The sequence below is a fragment of the Notolabrus celidotus genome, chromosome 10, assembly GCF_009762535.1.
Source record: "Notolabrus celidotus isolate fNotCel1 chromosome 10, fNotCel1.pri, whole genome shotgun sequence".
Taxonomy (NCBI): domain Eukaryota; kingdom Metazoa; phylum Chordata; class Actinopteri; order Labriformes; family Labridae; genus Notolabrus; species Notolabrus celidotus.
In genome coordinates, this window is record NC_048281.1 from 29,648,777 (window position 1) to 29,672,471 (window position 23,695).

Below are 23,695 nucleotides of genomic sequence, written 5' to 3' on the forward strand. Positions count from 1 at the left end.
CTTTGAGAAAGAAGTGTGAGTGTACATTTCAATGAAATCGATCATGACATTAGCTGTGGCCTTAAGTGAGGATGTCCTGAATGGTGAGTTTGTGGCAGGCTTGTAAGACTTGAAATGATAGTTTCAAAGGGTCTAAGTGTAAAAGAGCAATGTGTTTGGTGGACTAAACAATTAAATGTCAGTACACTTGCTAGACTGCAGAAATCAGCTAAACACTTGATTAACATTTTAAAGGCCTTCTGGTCGCAGACTGTATCAAACCTGTAGCGCTGTCACCTGCTGTAACCAGGTTAATGGCTTCTGCCATAATTCTATGATGCTCTACTACTAAACAGCTACACATGACACATGCAGAAGTTGCATGTAGGCTGTTTGTGGTTAAACTGGCATATAACTGACCAGAGCAATGTGGAACCAGCACAGGCATGTGGATGTTCACCTCGAAGGAGGAGTTAGCCACACTCAAAATAACAATAATTTGACATAGTTACTCACAGAATCTTTGATCCCGCGTTTCGATGTGTTGAATAGTTGTGCTCAATTAGGATTTTTCTCAGAGTCTTTACCTTCAGACTTCAGACAGAATTTGAATATCTGTTTGAACGACTGGTACATTAGTCTCTTCAGATCACGGCTAGTAAATCAGAATCAGAATCAGAAATACTTTATTTATCCCGGGGAGGGAAATCCGGGCATTACAGAGCTCTTATAAACAGTATGTAAGAAAGTTAGATATTAATAGATGACGGATTAAAATAGGATATAAATACAAATAAAATCAAATAAAGATCAAATAAAATAGAATAAAATAAAATAATAATAAAGTATATACAGAAGCGCAGAATAGTTAGAGATAGCTATGTAGAGAAGCGCCAGGAATGAGGGTGATATATACAAGAATGTTAAAGTGGCAGGGATATTGCACAGTGTATTGCATGGTTATTGTATTGTTATTGTAGGGTTATTGCACAGAGTACAGGATATAGTTCAGTCATCAGAGGGAGGAGTTGTACAGTCTGATGGCCACAGGCAGGAATGACTTCCTGTGGCGTTCTGTTGTGCACTTGGGGGCAATGAGTCTCGCACTGAATGTGCTCCTGTGATTCACCAGCATGTTGTAGAGAGAGTGGTGGATGTTGTCCATGATGGACTATCATAGAAGGCTATCATAACTACTTCTGTCCTGATTTGTAATCCTTTTTTTAATGTTCCTTTTAGTTTTACTTAATTTTAATTTTGCAGTCTGAATATCTCACAGGTATAATAAGTCACACTGGTCCAGTAGATCGTCTTATCCAGCAGTCCCTTAAAGGGGTTGTAATGGCCTCACCATTATCATTGCAGACTACTGTGCCATAACAGTATGTAAACTTTAAGTGCATAGGTTGACATGTTTCTGACTCAGGCCTCAAATAAAACCTTGCATCTCAGTAATTATTGTTACAGATTTGAAACGAACAAAGGTTTTTCCTTCAGTATGAGAAAGTCAGTTAAAATGCCTTCATTTGGGGCGCTGGTGGTCTAGCAGTCTAAGTGCCCCACATACAGAGGCTATAGTCCTCGCCGCAGAGGTCACCAGCTCGACTCCCAGCCACGACAATTTGCTGCATGTCTTCTCCCACTCTACTCCCCACATCTCCTGTCTATCTACAGCTGTCCTATCAATAAAGGCAAAAATGCCCAAAAATATAACAAAAAAAAAAAAAAAAAGCCTTCATTTGTCACAGAAATGACTTGTCAAACAAGCCAGGTTTAAAAAGAAGCAAAAGACAACACTTTGATTCTAAACAACCCCCGGCTCTGCAGTGATTTTTTGGGCTCTCCTCCTGTCCTCAGTGACCTGCTGTGCATCATGCAGCTTTAAACTGAGGCAATGTGGTGATGTCAGCTTCATGAGCGGGGCTGAAGTCTCTGATAACAGCACGCTTCATCGGATCACACAATCCCTGACTTCACCCCACGGCCTGCTGGGATGACAATAGAGGCTGAAACACTGAGGCCCTTCAGCAGCACTGATATGATGCCACACTCACCCACAGAGGCTGCCTGCCCAGCAACACGCACATCAAAGCTGGGGAGTGTGATGAACCAACATGTGTTCAGACAGAAAGATTCAAACTTTGGTTCTTTTAAATGTTGATACAAATTATTTTTCGTCATTTTTAGCTGAAACTGAGGCAATCCACTGACAGACAGAGCCCCTCACTTCAAATCAGTTTTTTAACATTTTTCTGTGTACAGGAGTCTGGGACATTTCACCTCAGCCTGTCAACACTGTGGTATAACTGTAACTTTTTGTTTGCATTCTAAATCAGTCAATAACACATTGTTAATATCACTTTAAATACATGTGGTGCTGAAATATCAGAAGACCTGAATAAGACACTGCAGTCATTTTATAGAACAGTTCCATGCCAGTTTAAAGGCCAATGGAAAAACACGTCTTGACATGCTCGTAGCTTGCTAAGAATATGGAAGCACAACTGATCAACTATTTTTAAGCTATATTTATAATTTGTAAAACAATAAAATCATCTTTAGATAAGTATTTTCTGTCAACTTTATCATTACTTTAGTTGACAGCCTGAAACGAGCAGGATAATGTATAGTGAGCTGGTGGGTTTAGCCAGTGGCGGAGAGTAACAGACTAAATTTACTTGAGTACTTTATTCAAGTACAGTTTTTGAGTATCTGTACTTTACTTGAGTATTGTTTTTTTGGGGAGACTTATTACTTTTACTCCATTACATTTGAGAGACAAATATCATACTTTTGACTCCACTACATTTCTATCAATGCTCTAGTTGCTCACTAATTTTGCTTTGAAGTCAGCTCATGAATTTTCTGTTCTGAAATCAGACCCCAGAGACCGTAAACTGTTCATGTACTTGTGTTTGTTTTGTCTCAGTGGTGTAGCTATACCTCGGTTGAGCGTAGATCAAATGCAGAGCAAACATTATTCAGATCATTGCGTTCATTTTGTCGTGTTGATGATTGCTATGGATGAGAGGGATGATGATTCTCTACCTGAGTACCACGGACATATTTTGGGCCCACATTTGAAGTTTTTGAAATAAAGAATCATTCATATTGTTGTAAATCTCTGACCTGTTTACCACACAAACTTCATCACAGCCCACAAAACATCACCATCTAACCTGAGAAAGCATGCGGAGGTCTGTAGATAAAAAACTGGTTTTATTCTAGATAAACGTTTTAAACTAGTCTGTAGTAACTTAGTTTATATTTCATGTTCTTTTTAGATATGAAATCATGTTTTCGAGATAAACAGAACATAGCAGAATGTACACCCATGTATTCTTGACTGACCTCATGCTTTGTGAAAATACATTTTGAGATATTTTAAAAAGTGCTTTGAATACTTAAGTATTTTTTAAAGAAAATACTTAAGTACCATTAACTCAAGTCATAATTTGACAGAACAACTTTCACTATTGGAGTAATGTTTGAACAGGAGGACCTATACTTTGACTTAAGTACTGAAGCCGTGTACTTTGTCCACTACTGGTTTTAGGGGATTGGTGGAACCTGTCACTGTCTCACTCACCCTGTTTGGATTCTAAGTAAGGGATAATGTATAGTGAGCTGGGGCTTATGCCAAATAGGATCCCAACATGGTGAGACAAGACCCCCGAAGTGAAGCCCAAGCACCTGCTCACTATACATTACCCCGTTTAATACCCAGCAATCATTAGAGATACAAACAAGCTGACACTGTACTATTTTTGATGCAATACATATGCATATGTAGCTATTCAGGAATACATTACAGCAATACATCATGGCTTTTTTTTCCTACTTCCTACCTAAAATGACTTTTGTGTTTTTATGACTTACTGTAATTGAAATCTTCAAGCACCTGCAGCTGTTTGTATGCACCCCTGTGGTAAACTGGAGTTACAGCTGCCCCGGTCCTCACAACAAATCCACTCTGTAGAAAGAAGCGCCGACAGCAAGATCAGAAATCAAAATCTGCAAGATAACATTTTTTATAGTTCACAAAAAAGTATTCCAGATTGAACACCATTCAGAACAGCTGACTCCTAAACCACAACAACTATAAAATGCATGCATTGAATGCAATATATGCAAAGTAATACATTACTAAGATGCCCATAAGTCATTACACTTGTGACACTCATGACTAATAAGCTGTAATCACTGAGAAATTTCACTTTGATGCATTTTTAGTTGCAGCTTCTGAGTGACAAAATGTTAAATGCCATAAAACACAAAGACCTGTACTGTCCTCTCATCTTGTCTCCTATTTTGCAGTAAGGACAAACAGCCGTTGATCTGTCTCTGGGTATGTACAGTATACTCTGAGTGTGTGTGTGCGTGTGTGTGTGTTGTCTCCTAGCTGTTTGTTATGCTGCTTAATTAACCGGACTGGGAGGGTTGACGGACATCTGCTCTCAGCCTGTCGTTTAGGGTAGCTTGACCCCCAGTAAGTGTGCGTTTGTGTGTACTGTGTGTGTGTGTGTGTGTGTGTGTGTGTGTGTGCAGAACAAGCAGGTATGGACATTGGCCAAGACTGTGCCAGATAAACGTTGGGTCTCATGACCAGATGGTGCCAGCTAGCGTCCCCTCTGTAGGCTGGTGACCGCTAAAAACACTCCCTCAGATGTAACCTCGGTGCCCTGCATCAAACTGTCAGAGAGAGCAGAGAACCAGGCTGGTGGAAGAGACACACAGAAAGACCCAACACACACACACACGTACACATCCCTACACATAAAAAATATGAGGACAGGGCTTTGGGAAAGGCTTTGAGTTGTTGTTTTTTATGTATTTCTGCTTAAAGGTGTAGCGTTGGAATTGTCTGAGCTGAAAAGCACCGTGCGCATCTTCATCAGGCTGTAAACAGTGGAAACACATGAAAACTGAAGTCCTGCTGACTGCCAGCTACATCAGAAACTCTGAGAGGTCTGCCATCAACACCAGAAGCTTTCAGTGGTGGGATGATGGCTGATTGGTTCAGAGATTGTGCGACACCAAGAGCAAAAGTTTGCCACAGGAAAAACTAGAGGAACAGAAAGTTGTTTACCTCATATCCAGTCTGTCAAAATGGGTTTTGTTAATATTTTTAACAAGGCCACATGCAAAAACTCCTTATTAGGAAGCCCTGCACTGCCTCATAGCACCATTATCTTCAGTTCAGATCTTAAATAAAGATACAAACACTGAGCTGCAGCAGAAAAGATTTCTTGAACTCAGTAAAGACATAAATGTCTCACGTTAAATTGCTGTCACTGTTTTTCTCTCTGATCTCACTGAGGTCCCCAAATGTCCCCCTCACTCCCTCTCTACCTTCTCTGTCCTCTGTCTGCAGATAACTCCTCTCCCTTTTCCTCTTCACCTTCATCTCCTCCTCTCCTCCTTCCTCCATCAGTCCGCGCTCAAAACTTTTTCTCTGCTTTGCCGTCTGTCTTAATCTGCCTCTCTCTGCAGTTGGCAGCGTGCCTGGACTCTGCTCTGCTGCTGTTTGTGCTGCCTTGCTGTGAGCGGCCTCCTCCCTCCCTCCCTCCTTAAAGTTTCCACCACCTCGGCATCCTCTCCTCTCACCTCCTCCCCCCCTTCTCTTCCTCCTCCTCCTCCTCCTCCTCGACTGTGTCTTGTGGGTTTGGGTTGCGCGGAGCTGTCATCCCTGGCTGGTCGTGCCAAGCTGCCCGTCCTGGTCAGAGGGGAGGCCGGGGCAAACGGTCGGGCCGTTGTTGTGGGTCCGGCCGACCTCCCACCACTGAGCGGCGGACCCCCTCAACAGATTGAGCCTCCAGCTGGCCGGCACGGGGCCCACCACGGCACCATGCTGGGGGCACACATGCCACAAAGCATGAATTCCCACTTGCACACGAACACACAGACACACTAACATGTGCATGTGTGGAGGAACATGACTGCCTGTATGAAGACACAATCTGCAGCAGCAATCTGCAGGTTTCTGATTCATTCACTGAAGATTAAGAAAGCTCATTCAATACAAACACAAAGTCAACTCTACAGACCGACTCTACACAAACTAAAATATTCCACAAACTTAAAAGGCCCACTCAGGGTGCTATAGAACGATTTTTGGGACAGCACGACTCAAAAATGACAGAACATGTTACTTCTTTTGTCATTTTCAAACTGGAAAATCAGTTTACTAGTAATCATTGTATTTTTTAAATTGAACTACTGGTTGTCTGATGAATGTAGGGCAGACAAAGTCCACCTGTCATTGTTACAGGACATCTGTCTGTTTATATTTCATTGTAATTGGCTTGAATGAGTTTCATTGGTTTATTTTTGCATATCTTTTTCTAAAATTCACACTTTTTAGAAGAATGCCAGGAGCTACAAAACCTGCAGGGAATGAAATATTTTTTGTCATGGGTTGCTTTTGTTTTGTGTTTTCTTTGTGGTGTCCTGGCTTTGATTTGTGGTTTCACTTTGTGTGTTTCATTGATTCATGTTCTGTGTTTTATCTCTTGCCTTTTCAGTGTTTTGTCTTCAATCCAATCCAATCCATTTTATGTATATAGCACATTTTAAAAACAACAAGGTTACCAAAGGGCTGCACAACAAATACCAACAGTAGAAATAAATAATAGTAACATTTAAAACACAGTACATTAAAAGACAAACAGAGACCAACATAAACTCTCATGCTGTGTTAAAAGCCAGGGAGTAAAAATGATTTTTAAGATGTGATTTAAAAGTATCCAGGTGGGGACCATTTTCACTTGGGTGGGTAGCTCATTTCACAGTTTAGGAGCTACCACTGAAAAAGCACGGTCACCCCTCGTCTTTTGTCGGCTTTTTGGCACGACGAGAAGCATCTGATCAGCAGACCTCAGTGCTCTGGAGGGGGCGTAGATGTGTATGAGGTCAGAGATGTACTGAGGTGCCAGACCATGTAATGACTTAAAAACAAACATTAAAATCTTTAAGTTAATTCTAAGTCTTGTTGCTACCTGTGTTTTCCTGTGGTCTTGAGTTGGTTTCCAGTGTTTTATTTTGTAGAATAGTCTTGTGTTAAGTTTAGTGTTACTGCCTGTGTTTTCCCGCCTTTGTGATTGTCTTCACCTCTGCCTTGTTGTCCTCGCCTGTGTATCCGGACTCTTTAATCAGTGTGTCTATTTAGTCTGTGTGTTTCCTCCCTTCTGTGCCTGTTCATTGTGCTTATGATGTGTTATGTGATGTGGATTCCTGTCTTCCAGTGTTTTTTTTTTGTTCCCCGAATTTAGTTTGCAGTAAGTTTGTTTCATATCTGTTTATTTATTTATGTATTTATTTATTTTACCAGGTAAAAAATGTTAATGTTAAATTATTAAATTATCTTATTTTCAAATCTGCACCTGGATCTTCCTCCTCCTTTCTACACCCGTGACATTTTTGTCAAAAAAGGGTCGGTTGATGGTTTTAAGAGGTGACTGAAAACATGAAGTTATTTAAAATAGATTTCAAAATGTCATTCGTTAAAGAAATAACTGCCTTTTAATACATCTGCTCTATCACTGTGGTGTTGTGCATGCAGGTTTTATTCAAACTTACAGAATTTATAATTTTTTTAGATTCCCTTGGTGATAATAGATCATGTAGATTTGCCCTAAAATCTGGAATATAAGTGCACCAGTATATGAGAAGCAGTCTGTTTTGGGGGGTCCTCTAGAGAGGAAAAGATTTCAGCTGTCTTGCTTCATGAGGATTTCCGCTGTGAACACCAAAGTCCAGAACATTAAGTTTCAGTGCAGCTGTGTAGTTCTCTCTGGTGCTATCTGTTTTCAACATGTGGAGTTTGTAGTCCTGCTAGCTACCCGTACAGTGGTTGATCTCAGTCTACTGTAGCGCCACCCACCTCCACTTTACACTTGTTGTCTTAAGTTAAGTGTTTTGGTGGTGGTCATGATGGTGATGGTGAAGCTCAAGTTAAGACAGCACCATCTTTTGTGTAAAATACCTGAACATGATACTTCTCTTTGCATCTGGTTACTGGTTGCATCTGTATATAGGATGCAGTCCACCTTTTGGATGAAAACAAAGGCAGTTCAAGCGTGCATGATGTGACTCAGTGAATGAACAGAGACAAGACAAGATGTCTGAGTGATGAAGTAGTCAGCAGTGTGACTTCTTGTGTTTTTATTCTCTTGTAACTCTAGTACTGTATATCTCTCCTTCTTCTCGTTTACACTAAAGTCCCAGTGTGCCTGTGTGGATCCAGGAACAAACTTTATCCTCTCTTCATTAGCTACACTTGCACAGTGAGGTTTTCCTGCCTGCAGGGTCCTCAGGGCCCCCAGAAACCACAGCAGAGGCCTCCAGGGGCCACAGAAGCCAGGCTGCACACTGTCGGTCTGCAGTCTGTTCTCCAGTTGTGACAGCGAACGCATCCTTATGATGACAATTAGTGGCTGTTAGAGAGCACAGATGAGCAGAGGAGGTAGGATAGGGGGGGGGGGAGAAAGAAGAGGAGGAGGAGGAGGAGGAGGAAGAGAGAAGGTAGGGGAGGAGGGAGGGGCAGGTGGTGCTAAAAGCAGGACACAATTAACAAACATGGGAAAAATACCGGCTAATGAGGACGGGCGAAGCCCAGGGGACGAGGGGAGATGGAGGGGTGAGGAAAGGGAGGAGGGGTTATGACTTTATGACTACAATAAGGAAACAGGGGGGAGATACTTTGTGACAACATGTGTGAGGTTGACTGAATAAGAGAAGACATTTCTTCTTCTTCATGGGTCTTCCCAGGTGAGCTGACACCTGATTTGGGATGAGAACTGGGCTGGGTCCAAAATAAAGTTTGGTCAGCTGAGTTTTGTGGAGTGTGGTTGTGCAGGTGTTAGGTCAAGGTATGAAAATGAATTCTTCTAAAGTGCATTTGACCAGACTTTGTGTGTGTTTCCTCATCACACCTCCAAAAATGTGCCTCTGGTAGTCTGGGACAAGGTCTCTCCTTCACTTAAAAAAAAAGGTAGACTCTTCCCCAAGAAGATTGTCGAATTCAGAAAAAATTGGTGACCGTCAAATGTAGTTTGAATTGGAAAACTTGCAAGTACTTAAACATGTATAGCTTGATGTACACTTAATGTACCCTGTGGAAATCATGAGGAGAAACTAGTTCATACAGCCGCTAATGAATGAGCCATGTAGACCCTCTACATGCTTTGATACCTTGATGTTTCCAACCCCTTGCTCCTCTCGAGCACCACCCTCTCCTCCAGATATGATAACTTCTGGCTGCAGAAAACCATCACGGCAGCAACCATATACCAAACTTTAGGCAAGTCCACAGATGGGAAACCTATGAGTGTCACTGTTGCAATAGAATCTACAGATGAAACCCAGGATGCAGTGAGGTTGCTGGGATGTTCATGCTAACACAAAAAAGCAAAGTTAATGAGCCCTTCAAGTCCTCAAAATCTGCAGACTAACAGAATCACGTGGGTAAACCCTATTTAAAGAGCTGCAGTGACACAAACATGACATTAGTATTAGTTCTGGGTCATAATGTGATATATTACCATCATCTGTAATGCAGAAAGAGGAGAGGATTCATCTTAAACCCCAAAAGATTTTGAATCAATCCTCTGGGGATTGTTTGTCTTAAGTTGTAATGACTCATTTAGGAGCAGAGACGCTGTAAACATTTTGGCCAGAGGCGTCACCTGTGTCATTAAGAGACACCTGTTTACAAAGGAAAGAGGCTCGTTATTTGGATTGTTAGAGGAAGGACTAACAACCGTAATTATACAGCAAGTTTAAACTGAAGTAAACAATCAGCCCTATCAGGACAGTACTGATCAACAATGTATATCACTGAGTAATATCCTCTTGTTTTCATTGGTTAATGACCACTGTAGCAGCCTGTTTGATGAATGTTCTGAACAAGGTTATTAATTAAGTTTTAGCCACCTGATGTCAATGTGTTTAGTCACTTTGACTCACGTAAGGTCATTAAAGATACAGTCAGCATCTCAGAAAACATCACATCCAGACATGGGCACGACAGCTTATTAGAATTAGCATCAGAGTTTAAAACCAAGCATTCATAGCATTGTAGGCTTGGGGACATGATTGCTTGTCCCCTTGCAGACGCTCTGCACCAAATTATGATGCAACACTGACTGCATCTAAAACAAAATAGATGCAAGAAGTGTTTGCTAGAGTAAACAGCAGTGACATCCTTCTTCCCTCCCTGATTACAAATTGTTGGAAACATTTCGGATCACGTTGTATTTGCTCTGTGCTGCTGAATCTGGTTTCCCTCCCAGGCCTGACTCAGGGCCAATCATAACCATTCATCCATTAAGGGGTTGGTTTACTGGGAATCTTCTGTAAACAACAAAGATGGCTGCTGCTAATGGATTTGGTGTTGGGACTAGCTTTCTCTCCAGCAGTCTTCCACTATGTCAGAAAATGTGATCCTCTAACTGATTGTGCATCCTTATTCTTGCAATAAGATGCCTTAAAGATGGATGATTAGATGAGTGGTCTACTGCTACAGCATAGTGAAACAAAAGCTTTGGTAGCATAGTGCCTTGACTGTGACACACACAAGTAATGTCGTGCAGAAATACAGACCAAAATAAGTCAGCTAAACCCCCAAGATTTGAAAAGGCAACGTTTTTCTTCTTCTTGTGTACTGGACTTTTCCAGTCTGAATGTGTTTCAACAGTTTTTCTTCTGCTCCAGTTTACCTTCAGTTTCTCTCTCCGCTGACCTGGTCTGGCCTAAAACCCTAAATCTTTCCCTACAATCCCACGACACCATCGTACCCGGTCTTCTTCCCATGACCCACATCCAGCCTGTGTGTGAGCAGTTTACATCACGCACTGCATCTATTGTCCCCCCAGCCAACAATGCAAGGGTTAATAACAGGCTAACCTAGAGAGAAATGTAGCTAAAACAACAATAACAAAAACAACAACAACCCACAAAGCCCTCGCTCCCAAAAAGAGGGAGAAAAAACTGTGACAATGATGCCATCCAGGGAGCACAAGTCGGCCATTGTTGGGGGCTGACACGCCGTATTGTGCCTGGCAGACTACATTGCCTCATAGCAGCTGGGATGTGCTGGCAGGGGAAACAGGCCTGACTGTCATCAGCTGGGGGAGATACAGTGTGATGCAAGCAGCATTACATCACATATGATTCTCTGGGCTGAAGCTGCTGCACCGCTCAGAGCTCTGTTTGAGACCTTTGAAGGCTGTAAGAGACTCTATGGGTTCATCTGAGGACTAGAGACACACACACACACATTCTGTTTCAAACCCTAAAAATGTAACTTAATATAATTCAATGGAACTGAATATGTGTTTTTATACGTTATACTGAAAGGTAAATATGCATAAAAGTCTCATTTAGAGCTAAAAACAAATACAACCAAATGAAATACCCTCAGATTTCCTTCCAGCTTTCTTTCACACTTACATAATTCAGGACAATTTAAGGAATTTCCACTCATATATCAGGCAACTGAGTTAACATTAAGGGCTTCTGGACAAATCTTTTAAGCTTTTTAAAGAAGTGTTTACCTGCTTCAGCTTTGTTGAACATTTGTGTCCTATAGGCATATTTTTTCAGGAGTAAATTCAAGTTTCCAGAACTCTATGTTCCCCATCTTAACATCCTACTGGAGACCTTTCAAAGCCTCTTTAATCGAAGCAGCTTTTTTTTTTTATTGTGGAGTGTTTAACTTTAGTTGTTTGTCAGGTTGAAGCCTGTAGATGTTCAACTCTTTAAAACCAAGAGGCAGACTCCAGTGTTGAGAAATGAAGCTAATGTGTAAACCCCAAAACTGCAGTTCCGTGAGTGTCCACTTGAGGCTGGCTCCAAAATTCAAGAGACTTCGTTACAGCCCATTTTTACAGCTGATTGACAGCCTGGAACAAAATAAATTTTGGTCTCATTACCTTTATTTGTAAAAACTATACTGGGGGTGTCTATATTTTTTTTTTTACTAATTTGTTTTGATTATACCAAGGCCAAGAATTAAGCGTAGGGGCGTGGCTTGTTTGACGGACAGGAGGGTGAGTTGCAGCTGTTCGTCAGGTAAGGTAATGGCCTTAACTCCAACTCCTGCCTGTTTCTACATCAATGTGAAGTTAGTTAAAGTCAGTGTTTTGGTTAGGGGAACCCCAACCTTCAGGCGTTATTACACCTCTTTAGAAACTGGCAGCTGACATGAGATTAGGTCTTTGTTTTATACAGTCGGTGGTTAAAACCTACGCTAACAATTCTGCAGGATGTACAGTTTCCTAACGTTAGACATTTGGATCCCCACAGAGCTTGAAAGGAGTTCTTTAACTCTCATTTGAACATCCATCTTATTTATTCCTGGCCAATTTTTTCTACTACTGAACACAGGAATCAAACTGATAACTGTTAACTTCAATGCACATCTATGATTTTCCAACAATTTAGTTAACCTTGTTTTGATGTCCTTCAGCAGTTACTGCAAAAACTGTTTAATATTTGTATCTTGAATTTGTTCATAAGTGCACATTACTATCACAAGCAATAGTTCTTGCATTTTGTTCTCCCAGGTGAACCTGTTTCCTTCCAAAGTCCAACATTATGCCTGTAAGGTGAGTTTGCAAGTCTTTACAGTGAGTGTGATTAGAGTGGGAAAGTTTGTCAGAAAGTATTAAGATGGAATTATTCTTTCACTGCAAAACATTAAATTAATCTCTGCGACCCTGTGTGTGTCTGAAGGGTAAGTGGTTTGTTGGTGACTTGTTGGCTTCATAATACTGAAGTGATGGTTTACCTCAAACCTCATTTTTATAAAAAAAATAATCATGTTGCATTTTATAACTAAGGTGCTCTAACACAAACTTATAAAAACCAACAACAAACCAACTCCACGACGACAAAAATTCCCCCATAGATTCTAATACTTGTTACAAACCTCGTAAAATACACAGAATTGAATGTCTACAAGCCACAATGCAATTAAAATAATGTCTTCCCATTATCTGTATGCAAACAAAATTAGCTGCAGGGCTGCTCTGTCAGATTTAAACAGATAGAAATGTTGAACTAATCGCTGCACCTATACCACACACACAAACATGCACAGATGCACACAGACTCACACTTTTCTCCGGCAGGTCCTAATTGCCTATAAATGTCAGTGTGAGTCAGTGTGCGATTGTCTTGTGCTAAATTAACTGGTGGGACTGGCACCTCCTCATTAGACAAGAGATACACGACACACACCGGTCAACACTGCCGGTTCCAACCCTGAACTCCCCCGGGGTTTTATCAAAGAAGAAAAGAGGTGCTCTGTGTGTGTGTGTGTGTGTCTGTCTGTGTGCATATGTCTGTATGTGTGTATACATTCTGTATTCATGCGTTCCTGCTCGTGTGTGCATCTGAGTCCTCCTGAGGGAAATTAGTCGTCTCTACCCGGCTCTGTCTCCAGGTCCGTCCCTGATGTTTTCTCCCTCTGCCAGGACCCTCCCTCTCCCATCGGGCCTCACTGCGGCTAATTGCTAAATATACTGGCTGTTGTTTCAGATGTTGGCAACAGTCTCTGTAGAAATGACTGCCCTTCTGCCTAATTGGGAAACAATATCTAGACATGGGTCTCTATAGTTTGTATACGCTGTCTTTTACAGAACGAGTGCTGATCTGTCAGATACAATCTATTATGATCGTGTAAACTGGACCCAGATATCAGAGGTCCGGGTTCATGACAGGGGCTGACGTCTTTGGTCTCATTCTTCTACTAATTTCATCTTCAAATGATTGATGTTGAATTTGGTGGAAAGGGAAGTATTGATCCAGTGAGTGAGTGAAAGTTATGAAGCGTATCAAAGTGTCTTTAAAGCTGCTGTGAGGAACTTTTGTTTAGTACCGATTCTGGCGCCCCCCTGGTGGACAAAGTGATACCTCTTATCTCTTGTCCTATACATGCAAAAATAGTGTTTTCAACAAGAGCCTCATCCTGTTGTCTTTAACAATCAACTTTATCAGGCAATGTGATTCTTTTCCATGAAAACAGTCAAATAAATGCTGTTTCTGAAGTGAGATGTCCATCAGCTGGTCTGACACCTACCCCCTCAGGGCGGTTTCTGGCATTAAAAATGACAACAGAGAAGGTGTCAGTGTTGCTGCTGATGGACTTGTTTGCTATTGAAGGTCATAAAGAGGCATCAGTATCATTTTCAGCCTGTTTCTCAGCCAGTTCAAAACTCCTCACAGGGCCTTTAAACAATTTTGAATTAATAATAATAATAATAATAATAATAATATTAATAATAATAATAATAATAATAATAATACATTTTATTTTGGGTGCCTTTCAGATCACCCAAGGTCACCTTACAGATAATAAAAACATTCATCATTAAAACATCAGAAAAACAAACAAACAAACAAAAAGTAATAAATAAAAAAATAAAAACTAGTGAAGTGCAGAGAGTCCAGTTAGAGTGAATATGCCAGTTTGAACAGGTGAGTTTTGAGATGGGATTTGAATGATGTTATGGAGTCTGGCTGTCTTATGTGGGGGGGGAGGGGAGTTCCAGAGGAGTTTCATCGATTTGTTCAAACTGGATGGCCAAGTCCACTCTGCAGCTTTTATAATGACAGTTGCAACATAATATTTTCAGATATTTGATGAATATTACCATTTGTTGTTTATATCACTTTAATTTGTAGCGCTTGGTAAATTAGTAATTGTAAATATTTTGTGTTTTTGCATTATTTTTATTTTATTCAGCATTTATTTCTAATTTCATTTGTACTTGAATTAATACTCTAACATTCTTCTTTATTGTGTATAAGAGGAACTGCAAAGACCGAGTATTTCTGGTTTCTGAGCAATAAAAACACTCAAAGCAATTTAAAATCCCCCTTCGTCTTCTGTGTAAACTAAATGACAAATGAAAAAAGTGTTAAACAAAGCAGAATACGTTTTATATTTTAGATTCTTATAGCTCCCTTTTTCCTTTCATGACAGCTTTGCCCACTCTTGGTATTCTCTCAGTCTGCTTCATGAAGTGGTCTCCTGGAATGGTTTCTAATTAACATGAGCCTTGTCAACAGTTCATTTGTAGAATGACTTGCCTTCTTAATGTGTTTGAGACCATCAGTTGTGTTGTTCAGAGGTAGGGTTAGCACACAATGGATAGCCCTATTTGACTACTGTTGTAATCCAGATTATGGTAAAACCAGATTATTTCATAGTTTTGATGTCTTCAGTATTAATCTACAATGTTGAAAATAATTGAAATGAATGAAAACCATTGAATGAGAAGGTGTGTCCAAACTTGCGAATGGTAGTGTATCTGAACTCTTTCATAACATATGGCTGCAAATAACACACAATAGTCTCATACAACTCAGACACTGCAGCTGTTAGCAAAGAGGCTAAAGGCGCCTCAACTTCACCTCTCTGCTTCTTGCAAGGTCAATGGATAGATAGGTTGAGTCAGCATTTTCAGTATGGCGTTTGCCATCGTTGGGCTTCAAAACCTGGGGACGTCACTACGCCAATATTTTATGAAGCCTATGAAAAAACATCAAATTCATTTATGCACTAAATTCAAAAGTGGGTTTATTTTTATATTCACACATGCACCCATCACCAAAAATTTGAGGACATTTTTTGCATGTGTGAATGCAGCTACTCTGTGTTGCTTCTGGTTGCAAATGTTACAAAATATGTCCAGGAGAGAATACGTTTATCTCAGGAATAACTCTGATGACATTTATGTATTTGCTTGTTTTTATTGTTGAAGTCTTTCAGAGTGTTTTTGGTGACACTAATCTTTTCTTAAGGCGATGGTCATACTTCAACAATTTTTTCCACTTTAAGTTATGCTGAGAGCATCCACAAAACCCAGTTCGTCTCAGTTGCTGAATGCATCCGTGGCTTTTCTCCTTGACCAGTATCTCTTGATGAGAGCTCACACAGAGCACAGAGACACTCTCCACAGCACTCTGTGAACTTGAGTCAGGTGTTCCCCGCTTTGCAGAGGTAACAGGAGAACTGTTAGGAGATTCCTAGGCAGCAGGGTGCACTTATGTCTGCAGCTTTAAAAGCCAACAGAGAGAGAGAAAGAGAGAGAATATCTGACTCATGAAAATGCAGTAAAAAAAGATGCAAATCTCAGACATGCAACATCCATCCATTGCTAGATTTTCAACCATATTTCTTTCCATCTGAGTCAGTTACTCAGTTTGTTTCTTTGGGGCTTCTTTGAATAATTCATGAGTGGGTATATTTTTCAAATTCAGCATCTTCTGTCCCCACATGAGGCCAACAGAGTGAACATTTCATGAACTATCTGGTGCAAACTTTATTCCCAGCTGAAAATGTGTTTTCTGTCATCTCTGAGGAAAACAAACGGGCATTGAAACGGTCTCAGGTCCTTGAAGCGTCTGAGTGTGAGAATAGAAGGTTTTCAGGCTCTGCAGCATGTATGAGCCATCTGTTAGACAGTGAATGTGTCTCTGCTTCCTTCACTGTGACAGCACTCTCTGTGAATTACACTGTGACCACCAACTGTCTCTCATACTGCAAACAGGGACGGCTCTGTGTACAGTATGCTGATGGTACACACATTATAGAGGTCAGCCTGTCGCTCATAGACCCAGAAAGACAGAAGAAAGAAAAGAAGAGAAAGAGAGAAAGAAAGCAGTGACTCCATTCAGACCGTCACATGAGTGTCTCCTCTGTGGGTTTGGATGCAGGTGTGTGTTTCGTCTTGTAGGCTGTGTTGTCTTTGTCTTTGTGTAACACACTGAATGAAGACAAAACACATGCGCACACACACAGAGGCACACACACACACACACACACACACACACACATAAATCCAGACTGTTTATTATTCAAAACTAGCATGAAAGCAGTCTCTGTGTCCCACTGAGAAAAAGAGGAAATATTATTTGACATGTTATATTTAGATGATAATGGGATGTCTGCATAAGTCAGAAATACAATCAGTCAAATATTTTTGTAGGTCTTCCATGATATCACTTAAGCTGCGTCCAACTCAGTGCTGCCTCTTGTGGACAAACTCTGCATTGCAACAGTGTATTTCGGACTGGATCCAAAAAGGCGACTGCATTTGGTTGAAGTTTTCTAAGACTGATCACCTCTAGTCCGAAAGGCTTCTTCAGCTCTAATCTGGTGTTTGAAAGGAACTTGAAATATAAGCCTCTGTTGGTTGAAAGTTATGATGGTTTGGCCCAGCGAAGACGAGCCAGCTCCTCAGGTCAGGACTCAGACGTCCGCCTACATTTAGAGGACACAGACGCCACTGAACATGGCAAAGTACACATCTTGGCCAGAAATGACCATTACTTTGAAGTGGATGCCATGCTCTTGAATCTGCAAGTGAAATCTGAAGCTAACTTTGACTACAAAATATTTCTAGGGACTATAAGTAGAATATGGTTAGATTTAAGGCACACAAAATGATAAATTGAGTCCAATGTATAGGGTATTATTGTGTTTTAATGTAATCCCATAGTAAATATGCGTCTTTTAAAAATGTCTTTATGATACAAAGCAATGGTGGGCAACAAAAATGCTTGTAGAAGTGATAAAAAAGTAACATAGGACTTCATATCCCAAAATCTCATGACTGATTAGAAGGCAACTGCAATCCCATCCCTGTGTCTCAGTTCATTCATTCATTCAGAGACATATTGGACCCCAGAGTCTGTCTCAAACCAACATTTTCCTCATTCTGAAAAAGCTCCATTAGCACCAAAACAAACAGAAGAAAAAAAACATGCTGAGCAGTCACAGCTGTTGCAGTGTCTCTGTGGTGTCTCTGCAGCCACTGATCATAAACAGGGTACCATTCTGCATATAGAGGCCTTTATTATACTGCTTTACATTCTGACATTTTGACATAGCAGCAAATCCAATGTTAATAATTATATTTGTATATATAAGCAGGTATCAAAGGGTATCAAATAGAAAACATATTAAAATCAACACAAACAAAACCCACACATGAACACACGATGTGTGGCCTCAGACAGAAGAGGACGGTTTGTCTAAAGGCTGTAGACTTTCTTTCTTTATCCTCCCATTTGTGTTCTATTACTTGCTAACACACACACACACACACACACACACACACACACACACACACACACACACACACACACACACACACACACACACACACACACACACACACACACACACACACACACACAAAGGGGAATCTCTCTTCTGCAGCAGCCTTTCAGTCCTGAACTGTCAGAGACTGTATGGTGACCTGATCTTATTCTGCTGGTAAAACACAAACACACACAGCCTTTGTCCCAACTCTCTATATCTAGTCCCTTTAGATTTAAAGCTGTGTGCGCGAGTGTGCCAGTGTGTCCGAGTGTGTGTGTGTGTGTGTGTGTGTGTGTGTGTAAGAGCACAGGGATGCCCCCTGACAATGCTTGTAGCTGATCCTCGTCAAGTCATTGCAACAGGAGGTCTAACTTTTGTTTATAGATGGGCTACTTGGTCAGAATTTAAGTTTACATTTGTGGATGAAACTTGGACTAAACTGGCTATCAGTATTATTATTATTTATCATTTGTATAATCAATTAACTCTTAATTTATAATTCCTAATTTAATATTTCGCTAGTCCTCTTTTTCTTTTGGTCTTTGTTTTTTTTGTGTGACTGCACATGAGGATTTTTGCTCTCTCAGGTTTTATTTGGTCTTTAGAATAACAATATATTTTTAAAAGAATGCCCTGTCAGTATTTACCTGAGTCAGGAAAGAGGTCAAATAAAATAAAAGCAATAAAAAACAATGATATTTAAAGGAAATATTATAAATAGGGCATAATGCGTTGTCATTGCCTCATAAAAATACCATAAAGTTTGTTAATTTGACAGTTCAGTTCAGACAAAGTTTTTAAGACTTAAATCACTCACTAGTTTGCACACATATGACAGTGGTGTGTGTGTGTGTGTGTGTGTGTGTGTGTGTGTGTGTGTGTGTGTGTGTGTGTGTGTGTGCGTGTGTGTGTGTGTTTTTTTTAGGGGTGACGGCGCTGTGTGTGTGTAGCACAATGTTTGCACTGTGGGGGTATGCAGACAGATGGCTGGGACACTTGTACGTCTGTGGCTGAACAGTTCATCCATTGTCTGTGCCACAGAGAGAGAGGATTGTTGTGGCGGCCGTCACACTGTAGTGTCTGTAAATCTCACATGTTCTAAACACCAAAACTCCCCCTGACCCTCGCACCGATGCTGCTGCCCCAACAATAATCATGCTACCATAAAATAATGTAACACATTCACAGAAATATGCACCTGCAAACCTGATGGTCAATTCTAGATGCCCACTTTTCAGTCAGTCCAAACCAAATAATCATATTTGCCATGCTAATCTGAAAGTATTATAAGTTTTAAAATGTTACCAACACTATTTGGCTTTTACATACAGATAACTGTAGATAATTGTTGATGAAAGTACTCAAAGCTCCAGTTAGTGGTGTTTAGGGGGTTATGAAAATGATTGACATCCAACTGATGTCTCCAGATAAGCTACAAAAGCCAAACATAATCAGCAACAAGACTGTCAGAGGTTGGCATTCAAACAACACTCAGCTTAGCTAGTAAATGTAACTGTTAGTACTGTTAGCTAGCAGCTGTAACTGTAAATTTTCAGTTATTACCTGGATAAAACTAGTTATAACTAGCTAGCACTACCACCTCATGATGAACACTGTCCTGTTATATTGTGTGCCACTATCTAGGAAATGATTAAACACTAATGTTGGCTGTTTTCTGACCATACCTACTTAACAGCTCTTTAAACTAGCTTGAATTGCAACTTGCCAGGAATGTATGCCTTTTTCATCATATTGTGTGCCACATCTTAGCTAGAAACAGAATGCTAATGCTAGCTGTTGTCCAACCAAATCCTTCATACAGCACTGTGAGTCAGCTAAAGGCTGATTTATACTTCTGCGTCTCCCCTACGCAGCAGGGGCTGACGCGGACATGAGCCCCACATACTTGTGCGTCGGTGTGTCTGTGTCGCGCAGCAATTCTCCGCCGAAACGCCTGAGGGCAGTGTGGTCTCTCTGATAGCCGGCCGCCTGCTTCCGGTCCCGCTACGATCTCTGTTTACTTTTCCACAGAGTTTCAGAGCGTGTTATGTTCATCTGCAGCTGATACATGTTGCTGTTTATCATACAGACATGATTACATGAAGAATAGAGAGGAGGAGATGAAATACATGGCCGATGTGCGGCCGATGTCCGGGATCCCGGAAGTGCTGTAAATGCGGGAAAGACAAAGCCGCCGAGCGGACCAATCACAGAGCTTGCGGTCCACGTCGGCTCTACGGGGAGTTACATTTTGGAGGAGGTGCACGTCAGCTACGTGCGTAGGCCTCAGCGTAGGTACGGGAGCTACGCGGACCCCCGGCGTAGGGTACGCCGTTGATTCAACGCAGAAGTATAAATCAGCCTTAACACTACTATTAGCTAGGAATTAGCATCTTTCTATTGTATTGAGTGCTGCTATCTTTGTAAATGTTAGCAAAAAAAGCAATTGAATGTTAGCTATGTCTAGCTTAGCCTTGGTTACTGACTGCGATAAGCTAAAGATTTATGCCTTTCCTAAAGCATTGCAGGGCTCTCAAGTTTTGAACTCAGTTCAGAGTGAGATTTTTGGCGGGCGTAGCTATATTTCTTCCTTTTTTTTATTAGCTGGTGCGTGGCAAGCTCATTCTGAACTCTACGGGAAACCGACTTGATTCCTACATTTTCCACAGTTTAAGGAAAAGCGGCGCCACTTGGTTGGCGTTGTCCTAGTAATAACTCTGCATGAGAAATACAAAGTGTGGCGTGTGAGCGTGTGAACAAGTTGAAATGTGTGTGTCTCACGCTCAATGCGTGAGACTTGAGAGCCCTGGTATTGTGTGTCACTACATATCTATATGTGGGCTAATAAGTGGCTGGGAGGTAATGTTAGCTGTAGTCTTGCACAAACGTATAGGTTAATGCTGTATACATACTTTAACTTTAAATGTGATACATCTCCATTATATTGGTTTCCATAAATTGCTAATCATTCAGGAAGCAGTGAGACAACTCATTCAGATGTCCTGCCTTGATGTATATGTAATCTTGAAACACATCAATTTGACATTATAAGCATGAGAGCTTCCCAGCCTTCGCACGATGTTGGATAAAAATGGCCGCCGTGTGAGTACAGTCAATTAATTTACTTCTTGATGGATCAATTTAAAACTCATCCTTCAAACATCGGCATACAACATGGACAAAAAATAAGACAAGTTGCAGAGAAGCATGTTTCGGGGAAAGTTACCTGTCAGAGCTGAAAGTCATCATTCTGCACTCCTGCTCATATTTGTTTGCATTAAAAGGAAACAGACATGTTGCAAGTGACACCTCACTCTAAAAGTGTACAGATGGGATCCAACACAAAAGAACTTTGAACCAATTATCATAATCTCTCTCTCTCCTTCTCTCGCTATGTGTTACTCTCCCTCTGTTTCCCCTCATGATTAAACATGGGAGAGTTAAATCAGACGATTAGCATGCTGTCAGGGAGAAGTCTAACTGCTGTTGTGTTTCACAGTGTGAGAGACAAAGCGCCGGCCTGCACGCCGACAAGCCTCCCTGGCCAGCTACAGTAAACTGGTAAACACACGTCTGTTTGGCTCGGCGGGGGATGACAAACACCCGCCGAGGAGGCAGAGATGAGAGGGCGGGAGGAGCTAAAGAGAGAGAGGAAGAGAGAGAGAGAGTCCGTTTTGACTCTTTGGCTCCTGTGTCTCTTGGCGCCCAGTGTCCAGAAATCTGGGGCCAAACAAGTCGTTGTGAAAGGTCCCGGTATGACTGCCAAGAACAAAATGGATGGAGACAGAAGGAAGAGGGAAGGAGGGGGGTAAAGGGCGGTTTGTTTTAGAAAGAGAGATCAGACAGCAGATTCACCTTCAGTTATTTTTAAAGGTTGAAGGGAAGGAGTGGGAGGAAGCTCTGATCAAACAGCCCCCCAAAAAGAAAGCTCAAACTCTGCCTCTCTTTGGGTGATGGATGTCAAAACAAAGATTTTATAATCATTTGTGTCTCTGCAGAAAACTTACATGGGGAATACAAAAGTGAGGATTTGATGCATCAAGGCAAAGAAAAAGATTCCTCCACCAACTCATCTTCTTTACCTGGATGTGTTAACACTTGATTCTGATTGGTCAAAACCCCATAACAATGTTGATTAAATCTCAACAGCAGAGCCAAAACTATGGACAGCTGGATCGCACACACCATATCAAATATATCCGTGAACAGGAGTCTTGCACATTTCACCTCTGCCTGTTGACACTGTGGCAAAAGCATTAATCACCGTCTTAGGCTGGTCTTCAGAGTCGAGAAATAACGACATCTATTATCACGTTGGAATTGTGCCTAGTTTCAAGGAGACAAGGTTGTATCATAGACTGTATAAAATATGGACATAGTATCCGTGACGTCACCCATCTGTTTCTGAAGAGCTGTTTTAAGGCCAATCGTCAGCAGGAGCCATATTGCTGCTGTTGAGCAATTGTGAGGTAAAGAGGCGGGCTTTGAGCCTCCTAGCCAACAGCTACAGTGTTCCCGCCCGTCAATCAAGTCAGCTGTGTCTCTCATTGGAAGACTTGTAATCTCAATATCTTCAAAATTGACACCTTAGAAAAAAATTCACCGCCCGTACAGTGTGTGCCAATCAAGAAATGAACTATCCAGACTACACTTGTCTTTTGTACCAGGCTGTAAACATGTTTATTTCTGCTGTAAAGATCGGCTTTTTTGAATTGATGTGTATGTTTTTTCCGGTACTTCCAGAGCCAGCCTCAAGTGGATCCTTGATGAACTGCAGTTTTTAGCACTTTCGCATTGGATTCTTATTTTTAGACCGGAGGTTGCCCCTTGGTTATCACATTGTAATTGGGAAACACTTAAACACTGTTTACATTACCTAGTTTCAAGGAGACAAGGTTGCATGCAGAAGGTAAAGTCTCTCTCCTACCTCCATGTTTTTCTTTTCAATATTTGCGGTGTGGATTTAGCCTAATGGTTACATCGCATGCCCATATAGCGGGCGGCCAAGGTTTGATTCCAGCCTCCGGCACCCCTCTTGCATGTCTTTCCCCCACTCTTTCTTGGTTTCCTGCTCTATCCATTGTCCTCTCTACTCTAATAAAGGTGTAAAAGCCCAAAATATAACTTTAATGACACTATGATGACAAAATGTCCTAAAAAAAAGGGTTGCTCCCTATATTTAGAATACTTTATGTTCTTGGTTTGTAATTGGTGATATAAAGCAGAAAGCGACCCATAATGTTCTGGTTCTGTTAAACGTAAACAAACATTATGTGTCTCTGCGTTCCTGCAAACGTTTATGTACTCCTATTTTCTGTTTCCTCACTCAGTGACATTTGGAGGTCGTTGGTGCGGGTTGATATCTGTCCGCTGAAAAACGTCTCCCCGAAGCTCTGATCATCCTGGCCGCGAGCCCGCCGGGCCGCATTTCACCGTGCTGTGTAACCATGCCGACAGGATTGGGCCGGGGTCCAGGAAGACAGTGGGCTCTGGAAGCTGTCAGCAGCAGCTCCGTTTGACAGCATGCTAATGTATGCAAATGAAGAGGTCCAGCCATGACACCTGCACACAGGAGGACTGGACCATAACCTTCCCAGCAGA

The 23,695-nt window shown here is 41.3% G+C and overlaps 1 protein-coding gene across 3 annotated transcripts in view; it reads right to left on the minus strand.

Annotated features, from left to right (window-relative positions):
* ankrd50l (ankyrin repeat domain 50-like) overlaps positions 1–23,695 on the minus strand; it is a 144,627-nt gene that overhangs the window by 51,920 nt on the left and 69,012 nt on the right. For all 3 annotated transcript variants that reach the window (XM_034693386.1, XM_034693387.1, XM_034693388.1), the window contains one exon: positions 3,859–3,952. The gene's annotated coding sequence lies outside the window, so the exon portion shown is untranslated. The remainder of the gene's footprint in view (positions 1–3,858; positions 3,953–23,695) is intronic.